The 12,666-nt window shown below is 44.4% G+C and overlaps 1 protein-coding gene across 20 annotated transcripts in view; it reads right to left on the bottom strand.

The window, feature by feature from the left end:
* LOC119841029 (BTG3 associated nuclear protein) overlaps positions 1–12,666 on the bottom strand; it is a 414,495-nt gene that overhangs the window by 380,381 nt on the left and 21,448 nt on the right. For 11 of the 20 annotated variants that reach the window (XR_006275117.1, XR_006275116.1, XR_006275118.1 and 8 more), the window contains exon 1: positions 5,065–5,243. The exons of 1 other annotated variant lie outside the window; for it this stretch is intronic. The gene's annotated coding sequence lies outside the window, so the exon portion shown is untranslated. Of the gene's footprint in view, positions 1–5,064; positions 5,273–12,666 lie in introns of those variants that run through there. 8 more of the 20 variants (XM_043495009.1, XM_043495007.1, XM_043495008.1 and 5 more) reach the window with 6 other exon arrangements.

The raw sequence follows: 12,666 nt of genomic DNA, 5'->3' as shown, positions 1-12,666 counted from the left end.
GTATAAAGCCTACGGCACAGCTGCTTCAACGGTCAGCATCCCTCTGACCCACCAGACCAACTATATTTGTCCAGCTGTTTTATAAGGGTAAGCCTGAAGGGAGCTGCAGACAGTGTTTTCAGTGAAAGACCTTAGCCACCATCCAGGAATAAGACCCATACATGAATCTGGCTTCATTCAGGAAGCTTTGTAAGATGCAACACTTAATTCAGGCTTTTCACTGCCACCCACAGTACTGCAAACTTTCAGCTTGCATGCTAAGTTTTCCTTTCTCGGTCTAGTAAAGTTGCTTTGTTATGGTGTCATGGAGGTTTCTGACTTGAGAAATGTTGTTCATATCAGGCAAAGAGCATGCACTTAGTATGAGGACAGACATCATTACTTATACTAGTAATAAATACTGACTCAGGAAACTAGCCTTTAATAAAAATGACTATTTTTCTTACAAATCTGTAGAGACTTCAGATTTAGATACACTTGCATCTAGTTGAGAGAAATATTTGTTTAATAATGTTTTATTCTTATGCAATTCATCTCAGTCAGAATGCTTCACAACCAGAAAGAGCAATGTGACTTTGTTCTCTTTCTAGCATGTATTATTAAATTTCTATATTAAAATAGTCTTCTGACCTAGCACTTTAGAAAAAGTAAACATTCTAATACAAGCTTCCAAGCAAGTCAATTTAGAAAAAGTATGGTAATGAACCTGTATACTATAAAACAAGTCAGTTAGTTACTTCCTTTATTGAAGCCCTTCCTTATTCTCAAAAAGAACTGTTTTAAGATATTTACTTCCTGCAAACTAACGCTAGATTTCTACAAAAAGGAAGTAGTTTAATTGTTTATTCAGGGCATCAAGCTTTAGGAAACTGATGTAACTATCACACGGAACTTGAAGATACAGGGAGAAAACAAATATTGTTCTAATTCTTGCCGACTATACATAATTCAAAATAATTAAATTGAAGAACAATCTATAATCATGAGCAGAACACTGCTCAAGTTCTTTCTCGCCTTCTGAATTGCACATCATGTTCCTAGGGCAATCCTATTTTGCTTACACCACTTCAAAAGTCTTCCCAAAAAAAAAAAGAGGATAGCTACAGCCTTTAAACCTATGAATGTGTATATACTTTCAAAAGCTACTCACTGATCTTTAGAAGACAAGTTCAATGAGTGAGTTTATGCAGCAGATCCAGTCCTAATTTTTATTATTTCTACAAATCCACACCCTGGACATAAAGAGGTATTTGATTTTTAATTGTAAAATAATTAAGCTCTAATTTACAGTAAGAGAACAAAAGTAAATTAAGTTCACACTTCCAAGTGATCCTTAAATGACCGTTTTGCAGAAAGGTATTAGAGGGTTCTGTCCAGTGGATGATTTTATTTGTCAAAACATGGTCTTATTTATAGACCAGAATACAAGTGTACTTAAAATAAGGAAATTTAAACTTATTGTGCATTCTGACTAGTGCCTTAATATATGTTCTGCAACACAACAACAGAGCACATTAAGGATTTAGATGTAGCTTTAACAAAGTCTTAAACTGTGGTGAGACAGGCCCTGCATTTGATTTCATATAAATTGTTTCTTTCCTTTTTCACACAGAAATTAAGAAAATGAAAATATGGAATCTTTACTTTTTTAACCTAAAATATAAATAAAAAATAAGTAATTTCAATAATTAAAAATTGCAACTAAGTACCAAATTCCAGGAAATTACACCCATGAAGAAAATATTTTATTGGAAATGAGTTTAATATGTACAGCATAACTACTTCAAACAACAAAAAATGTGTGGCTGGTAGGTTTGCATATATTCCTGCTTCAATTTCTGCAACACTCTGCAGTCCTTTAGAATAGTGTTATTTTTTTTTATGTGCTTCTGTGTATGCAGAGAAGTTCCCATCTCTTCCCATTAAAAACAAATGGTTGACTTTATTGTGAGAAGTATCCTTAAGTACACATTTCTTACAAAAAACACAAATTCCAATGCAAGCAATGCCTCATTAAAAAAATAGTAGAGCTTGGAAGTTCTGATTAAAAAAGACGAGAATGCACATGTTCTGTGAATTCATCTAATTTTGTTCTATGTGAACATGAATCAACATGAAAATAAGGGGTAGAGAGAACCTACAACATGCACATACAAGTCAATGCAAATTTGGTTAATGTGGGTTGAATTACTCTGCACTCATTGTAGAATCAGGATCTTACTCAGGACAACCCTGAATACTCTTTTAGAGTGTGAAGATCCATATCTCATATATTTAACCTTTCCTTAAGTAATCAATGGAAACCAGTATAAAACATATCATGTGCACCACAGAAAAGTCTGTGATTTTTGTCCAGGGAACATAAGTAAGGCTAAGATTTTGTCATGGTTAATTTTAGTAAAAGTCACAGACTGGTCACTGGCAATAAACAAAAATTAACGGAAGCCGTGACCTGTCTGTGACTTTTGCTGCTGTGGCGCCATGATTTTCCCTGCCACCTGGTGGCTGGAAGCTATGGGGTTCCCCCTCTGCCCAGGGCAGCTAGAAGCTACAGGGGGGGTCATATTTCCCAAAGAGAAAACGAGAAACCCCCAACCACTCAACCAAGGCATCCCCCTGCTTCCCCCTCCTCCCCCAGCACAAGGCTGTTGCCCATCCCTGGAACCCTGAGGAGGGCCCCCTCAGGAGTCTGTCACCTGTAGCTGGAACCCTGCAGGGGGTCCCCTATCGCCTGTTGCTGGAACCCTGCCAGGGCCCCGCTGGCTACCTGCTCAGTCCCGCAGCCCCTGGGGCTGAAGCAGAAAATGTCACCCAGGTCTCTGGAAGTCCCTGATTCCGTGACTTCCTTACTACCTTGACATAAACGTAGCCTTAAACACAAGCAAGGACTATTTCAAAAAAATTATTTAGCAGAACATGCACTGGTTGAATCCTGATCATCAAACATAGCATTATCAGGCACCAGAATTAATGTCCACTGGATTAGTGTGATACTATTAGGCATTAACATTACTAGTATTTTAAAGAGCCTTACAATTTTAGGTCTGTATTGTAGCCACCTGATGAATTAAACTTGACAGGATCATAAAGATGTTAAAAGCTGTAAGTTACCATAAATTAGATTTTGGGACAAAGCAACATCCACAAAATGTGCACAACACTTTCTGAAACAGGCAGGATGTTCACATCTATGAAAACTGGATTCAATCTTTAACTGCCCTAACAATTTATCGAGTTCTTCTACCTGTCATCTTCCAATGTATTATTGCAAACTAAGTTATTAGGCTAAAATACAGTTTGCTGCCCATTACAGTTTCAGGATCAATTAGAATTTTTAGTTGTTAAATGAATGTTGCTTAAAATCTAATATGTATTTAAATAAATTAATTTATTTTTTTTTATACAGAGAAAATATTAAAGGGACACTCAACTTAAGTTCTGGTGTTCAAAACTTAAAAATCATTTCAAGTACCACCCTTATCCCTGCATATTTTGATGGTTTTACAGCAGAGTTTCTCAAACTGGGGGTCAGGACCCCTCGGGGGGTCATAAGATTATTAGATGGGGGGTCGCAGGCTGTCAGCCTCCACCCTAAACCCCACTTTACCTCCAGCATTTATAATGGTGTTAAATATATTAAAAAGTGTTTTTAATGTATGAGGGGGAGAGGCTCACTCAGAGGCTTACTATGTGAAAGGGGTCACCAGTACAAAATTTTGAGAACCACTGTTTTATAGCCATATCTTAAATGTTTCTCTCTCTGTGTATGTTATGTGAAAGACCTAAAAAAGAGGGGAAACTGTAATTAAATTGAAATTTACTATACAGAAAGGAAGGTTAAACATAAAGTAAACTAATTGGAGAAGTAGCCAAAAAAAAAAGCTCTAAACTTTCCCTTACTGTAATACGAAGTGTTATCAGTAAAAATAGTAGGCAAACAGTTTTCAGAAAACGATATTGTTTTAAGTTCATAATGCCCCTTTAAATTTGTGCTTCTGTTAAAAGATAAACAAAACTCTTCTCTTGGGAATACTAAAAATAAATGGCTATACAAACTATATAGCCCCCTAGCAGAATTAATTGACTATATTTGGTTATAAAGTTTCATTCTTTTCACCATATAAGGAGGAAAAAAAAAATCTTTAAAAACATCTTAATATTCCAAAGACAAGCAGAAGAAAACGTCTGATGGCTAAGTGCAGACAGATTCAGAAAATATCAACTCAATTGGGGGGGGAGGGGGGGGAAGGTCATCCATCTGCATGAACAACATGCCCAGCTACATAATTTTTGCAATCAAGCGTTTGTATGTGCAAGCCCAAACCCCTTTCCATTACAGAAGTCCACAAGAGACACATGGGGTGGGAAAAGGGCGCCAACACCCCCTCTAGTTTTATTTACACTCTATTATGGGGGTAGAAAGTGCACCTAGAGAAACAGGCATTCCGTCTAAAAACTCACTGACAACGCAGTGTGTGCGCCACACTGGGAGAGTGGGGGTTGGACTACATCTGCCTCACACCAGCCCTCTCAGAAAGAGCATCACAAAACGGGGGTGGGAATAGCTCCCCCATTATAGTGCTACTCATGGGGGAAGGAGAAATGGAGGGTACTCCCCCCTCAATGCTACCCAATGGGCATGGGGGGGGGGCTGAGCCCCACCCCTCCCACTAGGGCTGGGGGGGGGACACAGCCGTGGGGTAGGCAGAGAACTGCCCCTCCCCCACAGCGCGGTGAGGGGCCTAGTGCCGGGGGAGGGGGGGGTCAAAGCGGAGACGCTCCCCCCCCCCCGCCAGAGTCCCGGACGTGAGGGTTGCAGCCCCCCGGGGAGACCCCACTACGCTGCCAGCAGCCCCATGGGGGAAGGGCGGAGACTCGCCAGCGCCCGCAAACCGTAGGGGCGGGGGCAGAGCCCCCCCCCGGCTCGGCCCCTCCCTGAGCCTCTCCCTCGCGGCCCGGTTGCCTGGCCGACGCTGTGAGCAGCGGGGAAGCCGTGCTGGGCCCCGGCCCTTGGGCCCAACAGCAGCCGGCCCGAGCCATCCGGCCGCGGGAAGCCGCGGTTACCGTGTGTGGTGGCGAATTCTCGTGGTGTTTGTCGAGCGGCTGCGATAATGGCGTCCTTCCTCGCGAGAGATCTCCGCGTCCTCACTGCGCAGGCGCCGCCGCGCCGCTCGCGCCGCTTCCCCCGTCCTCCCCGAGAGGCTGCGCAGCCGCCCAGAGAAGCCTCCTCGCAACCGCCCTTAACCGCCGCACGGCCAATGTCGACTACAACTCCCAGAAGCCAAAGCGCGCTGCCTTCTGGCCGGCGCTCCCGTGGGGCAGGCTGGGATGTGTAGTACCATAGCGTGTCTCCGTACCTGCTGGGAGTTGTAGTCCAAAGGAGCGCTGGATCCTCTTCTGTGAAAGCGGGGGCGGGTAGTTAGCCCCATTTCATGCCTGCTAGGTACTACTCTTGGGTGAATACATCCCCATGTCCCCCAAAGGGATGCATTTTGGGAGTCCATGAAATCGCATCACCTTGAGCTGGGGCATCGTGACATCATGACATGACGTGACATGACATCATCGTGCAGCATTATGATGTTTTCACACACTGGCACCGCGTTGTGCAGCGCTCTCGCACTGAGTTGTGGAGTAGGGAGATTTTCCCATGACTTCATCACAGGGCTCAGTGAGGTTTAATGCAATGAGTCACACGGGGGCTTCTGTGTCTGGTTATTGCTGGAAACCCGGACTGTACCCATTTTTCTGTTCCTGGTCTGGTATCGCAGGGGTTTTACAAAACCCAGTGTTGTGTCTTGTGTTTTTAAACCCCTTCAGATTTGTCAGTTCAAAAAGCCACTTGACTGAGCTTGTAAAATTGGCAGCAGGCTGGCTAACTCTATGAGAACTACAGGTCCTCCACCATCAAGCCTGTCACATATTGACATATTGCCTTCTACCACTCCCTTCCCAAGTCTCCCTAAGAAGTCGGTGGATTATGAGTCAACTGCAGATCCTAATGTGTGTTTATAAGGAAACTCCAACATTTTCATCCCTGTGGGCAGGTTATGGATCTTGCAGCACTTGTGCTGCTTTAAAAAAAAAACAAATAAGAACATAAGAATGGCCATACTGGGTCAGACCAAAAGTCCATCCAGCCCAGTACCCTGCCTACCGACAGTGGCCAATGCCAGATGCCCCAGAGGGAGTGAACCTAACAGGTAATGATCAAGTGATCTCTCTCCTGCCATCCATCTCCACCCTCTGACAAACAGAGGCTAGGGACACCATTCCTTACCCATCCTGGCTGACAGCCATTAATGGACTTAACCTCCATGAACTTCACCAGTTCTCTTTTAAACCCTGTTATAGTCCTAGCCTTCACAACCTCCTCAGGCAAGGAATTCCACAGGCTGACTGTGTGCTGAGTGAAGAACAACAGAATGGCAGCATTTAGCAAGGTTCAGCATATTGCCGAAAGACAGGCTGCCAGTAGGAATTGGCAAAAATAATACACTGGGCTAAGGTTTCCATTGCTTCATTCACATGTTTGGAGCATGAATTGGGGATCAGGCAAAGGTGGCTTTAAAATACCTTTGTTTTCCCCATATTCTCAAACTGTTGAGGGCTCTGGTAGGCTCTGGCATAAATCAGAGAAGCAGCAGGACTACTCTCATTTAAGCTCCGGTAAAAAAAAAAAATGTCCCTTTAGGAGTTGTCCACCAGCCCTGGAGAGTAAGAATGCAATGTGCTCCAGTCACCAGTATTTCCTCCATATGCTGCGTCTGGTTTCTCCCTGCACCAGGGACTGGGAATGCAGAGGAAAGTATATGGCCATTGCAGCAGCTCACTGCTGGCTGGGGTACACCCACATGGGGAGTGTTACCCAGGGGATGTTTTCACCTGCTCTACTAAAGTACCAGGGTCCAGCAAAGAACTGGCCCCAGGGAGTGCTCTCCATCCTTAGCTCTGTTCTTCAGCAGCACACTGCCCTTTGCAACAATAGTAAATAGAGTGATAATAAGAGCTCTGGGGTTAGCAGCACTCTGCATGCTATTGTGGCAGAGAGACCTGGGACAATGCGCTGCTCAAGCTAGGGGATCCTGGAAGAAGTGAGCAGCAATAGCCTGGTAGAAAGGTGCAGCACTTCAACAGACCTGCACATTAGAGACAGCAACAGGCAAGAAAACCTGTGAGGCATCACTGGGGATAGTCATGAGGAGAGAGAAGCAAGCAAGCTGGGGGACCGTAGAAGAGTTGCTCCAAAGAGCAGAGATGACAGCAGTGGGCATCATGCAGAGCCCAGTTGCAACGTTTGCTGCCCCAAAAGTAGCACCAGTGCACCAGGAGTACCGAGGTGTGATTGGAGCTGATGCTCATGTGACAGGCCTAGTGGTGGGTGAAGGTAGAGAACTGATAAGATCATTGCCTTGAAGAGCAGAGTCTGATACCAGCGTGTAGGGCTTCTTCTAAAGTAACCGTATAGCACATAAGCATGTCTAATATGAAACAATTGTGCATGAGAAGAGCATTGAAGGTCACAGCCAGACTCTGAAGAAGGTCTATTTGTGCAGCACCCTCATATACCTTCCTGTTAGTTATTTTTCTCCTCCCTTGGCATATCAGTTCCACACGTTTTGCACAGCCACTGAATCCCAAATCTGTACGAGTTACAATACTTTACCCCAACACCCATCTTACTACCTATGTATACCACCATTTATGTCATCGTTGAATTTGGCTTCAAAGCTACCAAATGAGTTAAATAGCTTGCTGCATTTGGCTGAATGTGGCTCTGTTGTCCTGTATACCTCCCTGTGCATTGGGTTTATAGAAATATCTAGGACCTCTTATTATTGAAAACAAAATGTGGCCACTAGATGGTAGTATAAAAGTACATTAACTCCATTAAGGGTTTTTCGCCCAGTTTACTGGGAAGTATTATTTTAGATTTTTATAATCATCAGTGCCCATTTGCTTTTTCTTCTGAAAGCTTTTGTTAAGACAGTCATACAGCAATCTCCATCTCACTCATGCCAATTAGCACCCACATCTCTCCCTGTTCATATGTATCCAAACAGCCAAGAGGGATTCCTGTGAAGGGTATGGGAAGGAGTAGTGATAGATGGTGACACATGGAAGAGGTAATTGATCCTCCGACTTCCTCCATGCAAGCTGGGGGGAATCCACCTTGGAGACCTCCTCTGCACTCAGATCAACAGGGCCTGATCTGGATCTCAGTTTCTAACTTGGGTCAAATTCCCATAGACTTCAACAGGAGTAAAAAATGAGTGAGAATTTCAGGATATTAATTGTATTCTTTATTTATATAGATCCAAATGTGTCTTACCAGAAGGTGCTTTGTTATTCCCACTCAGATAACAATACCTGATTTGTTATTTGAACTCAAAAGGCCAAATTTTGGCCCACTTTTTTTTTTTTTGAGAGAGAGAGAGAGATACGCTAACTTTTATCTACAGTGCTATTAAAAATCATTTGCTCACAGATGACATCTGTTTTATTTCCCCCTTATTTTAGCTTTCATTTGAGAAGAACTTCCTGGGACAATTGCTATTCTCACATCTCCAGTATGGATAACCATGTCTGGCACCAGTGGGTATCTCATTCATCAGTTTCCCTTTCTTGCTCTTAAAGAAATCACAAGGCCTAGCATACCATCAGAGGTAAAAAATTAACTCTCTGTGCACACAGTTTTGCAACTGTACCAGCACCAGGAGAACAAAGGTTGCCAAAGAGACAGATGTACTCTTCCAGGGCTTTTGTTTAAACAAGTGACAGGCATTCACAACTGGTATTTGTGGCCAGATGAAAACCCAACATAGGCAGAAAAGAGAAGACGTGATAAGAGAATATGAGCAGCTGCAGAACATTAGCTACAGTATCTCTTTAGGGATGTTTTCTTTGACCATGCATAAAATCTGTGGTCAGGAACTTGCAGTTAGGATCACTGATGGCATCTGAATATGACCTATATTTGGAGATTTTTGTTTGAGTTAACTTTATTAAGTTTCTGGATAATAAACCTTACACCCAGGAAGAAGTATATACATGGTCTTAGGCACATTGTGCTGTAGCAATACATTGAACTGAAATACGGTGCATGTTAAAAGAAAAGCTGTTCAATCAAAATGTCACAAAATACATAATATGCATTTTTGAAACAGAGCTCTGTAATGATATCATCTTATGACTGCTAATGAGATTTGTAAGCCTTGTCTATTAAGTCACATCTATTTGATCTGAAACATCCATGAGTCTGAAATCCTGGATTCCTACAGTCATATCTGTCAGTGTACCTCAATCCCAACCTGCAGCGTCTCCTGCAATTTCAACACTGCCTCCACACCTCTGCTAAAGGTATTTCACTCTTAAACTATATTACAGTAGGCTAATGTAAGTCACCTTGCGTTGACCTATTTGCGCACGTGTCTAAGCTCAAATATGTCTCAGTGACACTGTAGAACCACCTCTCCAATCTCATGGAGCCACTGTTGACCTACTGAGGTCAAAGCAATGCGAGTGTAGATACTGCATGACCTGCGTGGACCATGTCAATCCTTCAGCAGCTGTCCCACAATGCCCCATTCCCTGTGACACTGGTCACTATTTTAAACTCCACTGCCCGGGGGTCACAGAAAGTGGAGGCCATCCCTCTCCCTCTTTAAGACACCCCACATGTTTTTGAAATGTCTTTTCCTGATTGCCCACCTTGGTGAGCAACACTTCGCAGTTCTCGTTTGTTGTGTGCAACAGCCCAACTGACTATGCTGGGTCCTTGCACTAGACACGCTGCTGCCTGGAGTAGACAAGAGATATTGGATCTCCTGGAACTGTGGGCAGAAGGGGCTGTGCAAGCACAGCGAGGGACCAGATGTAGAAACACTGGCATCTATGAACAGGGGATGCAGGCAAAAAGAGGTATGACAGGGATCAGCAGCAGTGTTCCGTGAAAGTGAAGGAACTGCGCTAGGCATACCTCAAAGCCAGCGAGGCCAACAATAGATCTGGTACTGAACCACAGACCTACAGCTTTTATAACGAGCTGCACACCATACTTGGCAGAAACCCCACCAGTATCCCACAGACCAACAAGGATACCTTGCAGGAGACAGAGACCCCTACTGTGAACAGTGAGGAGGATAATGTGGAGGGGGGGGGGCGAGCTCAGCGCTCAGATCCAGGCATGTGACCTTTCGCATCTGAAATTTCTGCAGCCACTGCTCATTGTCCCAAAACTGCATTATAATGGGATCCCACCAATCAGTGCTTGCTTCCTGGTCCCAGAAGTGGTGCTTCACCATTTCCAGCTGCTCTGTGAATGCCACCAACAATCTTGAATTGTTTTCCATTATGTGTCCCAGTTCAGGGCAACTACACCAGTATTTCCCCTCACTGGTCCACCAAGAACACCCACTCTCAGGCTTCTGGCTCCCCTGGCTATCACCTCTCTTGGGTGGAGACACGTATTGCTCTCCCTTCTGACTGGATTATCTCCAGGCTGAGCAGGTTCCCTGCCATCACTGTAAGAAGAAAAGGAGTACTTGTGGCACCTTAGAGACTAACAAATTTATTTGAGCATAAGCTTTCGTGAGCTACAGCTCACTTCATCGGATGCAAATACATCCGATGAAGTGAACTGTAGCTCATGAAAGCTTATGCTCAAATAAATTTGTTAGTCTCTAAGGTGCCACAAGTACTCCTTTTCTTTTTGCGAATACAGACTAACGGCTGCTACTCTGAAACCTGCCATCACTGTGTTATTCTCAGCAGAGACAGGCTGCCCAAGCAGGCCTGCTTGCTTTCTCTACAGAGATGGTTAACAGTATGACTGCCCAGTTACAGTTACCACACAACTCTTTCTGTGCAAGCCCATTTTATTCTTAGGGTACAAGCACTGCAGAGAAAACATATTAAAAACAATAAAAGAACCTGCATGCATGCTAATAAGCTTACCAGAGATCACCCCAACCCCTACATGAGCTCTTGCAAGAGCCATTCTTCAACACCCCACCCAATGGATTTCCTTGTGTTCATCGCAGCTTCAGCTCAGAACGGGCACACACAGTCTTGTGGGGCCTCAATAGGCCCATTTCTTCCAACCCTTCCCTAAGGATTGGGGCCCTCTGCGGACCAGGCATCCTGTCCATTTGCTTGATCAGGAAAAAGTCCTTCAGACTGTGTAAAGCCAGGCTATTGATCCATTAGTCGTTTCTTTGTTTGTTGGTCCCTGGAGAATCCAGTTTGAACTAATATAAGCACACCTCTCCAGAGGGTGGCTTCAAAGGGGCTAATAACCAGAGGAATTTCATGAGCATCCTCCTCCTCTTAGAGGAGTTACATACAATTCCACACTAGCACATACACAATTGTATTTTTAATACAATAGATCAGAAAAGTATTAAACCTAATTCAATCAGGTTTAATTTAGTTCAGTAAAGTTTATCTTATTCCATAAGGTTTGCCCAGGATGTTGCAGGAAACTGTCCATCCATCACACTAGGTCCCTCAACAAACTGTCCTTCAATAAATTGTTGTGTCCTCTGGTGCTGTGGTACTTCTTGCAGGTCTGGAAAGACAGAATAATCAAGTGTCTTGGATTTGCAATGTTTAATGAGGCTACTAGCTAATAATAATAGGCTAATAGCGCTTTGGAAGCTCCATACTTGTGTCAGAGGTGGGGGACAGCGAAAAATGCTGCAAGAGTTTGTGGAATTAACAAAAAAGGCATTAAGATTATGGAACGTGGATGGTATTATGGGATGGAGAAAGTTGCATGCTGGGAACTTGATCGCTGGCTCTCAGGGATGCCTGGCCAAGTCATTTCTATTCCACGACACATTATGAAAAGTTCCCAAAGAGCACTGCACCAGATGGCAGCTTGTGTCACACTGGACTTTGCATCTCACTTTGAAACAATACAAGCATTCCTGGTGAGTATGTGCAGTACTAATGCAAGCGGCCAAATATGCATGCACATGAGTGATGTACAAACTTTGGCAGCTGTACGCTACCGTAACTTGCATGGACCAAAGTTTGGAATGTAGACATGGACTTACCCTAAGCAGCAATTGAGTCTCGTAGGCCTCATTCCTGCAAACATGCACATGCATAACTGTTTGCCCATGAGTAGCCCCCTTGATTTCAGGTACCAGAGAAATGTAAAAAAAATGGTGGGTCCTTAGCACCCACTGGCAGCCCCCCATCAGTGACTCCTCCTCTCCCCAGCGCCTCCCGCCCGCCATGGATCCGCTGTTCCACAGTGTGCAGGACGCACTGGGTAATCAGTGGGGAAGGGGGAGGAGCAAGGGTGGGATGCGCTCAGAGCGGGGGCAGGAAGAGGTGGGGCAGAGGCGGGGTGGGAAGAGACGTAGTGGGGACAGGAAGAGGCAGGATGGAGGTGCGGTTTGGGGAAGGGGTGGAGTGCAGGGGGCGGGGCTGGGGCGGAGCCAAGGAGAGTACCCCCCGGCACACTAGAAGGTCAGCACCTATGCCTATGAGGAAAGGTTAAAAAAACTGGGCATGTTTAGTCTTGAGAAAAGAAGACGGAGGGGGACCTGAGTACAGTCTCCAAATACGTTAAGGGCTGTTATGCAAAGGCCAGGAATCAATAGTTCTCATGTCCACTGAAGGCAGGACAAGAAGTAATGGGCTTAATCTGCAGCC

This window comes from Dermochelys coriacea, chromosome 12 (genome assembly GCF_009764565.3).
Source record: "Dermochelys coriacea isolate rDerCor1 chromosome 12, rDerCor1.pri.v4, whole genome shotgun sequence".
Classification (NCBI taxonomy): domain Eukaryota; kingdom Metazoa; phylum Chordata; order Testudines; family Dermochelyidae; genus Dermochelys; species Dermochelys coriacea.
The sequence above is the reverse complement of the archived record's forward strand: the minus strand, read 5'-3'. Positions and strand labels throughout refer to the sequence as shown.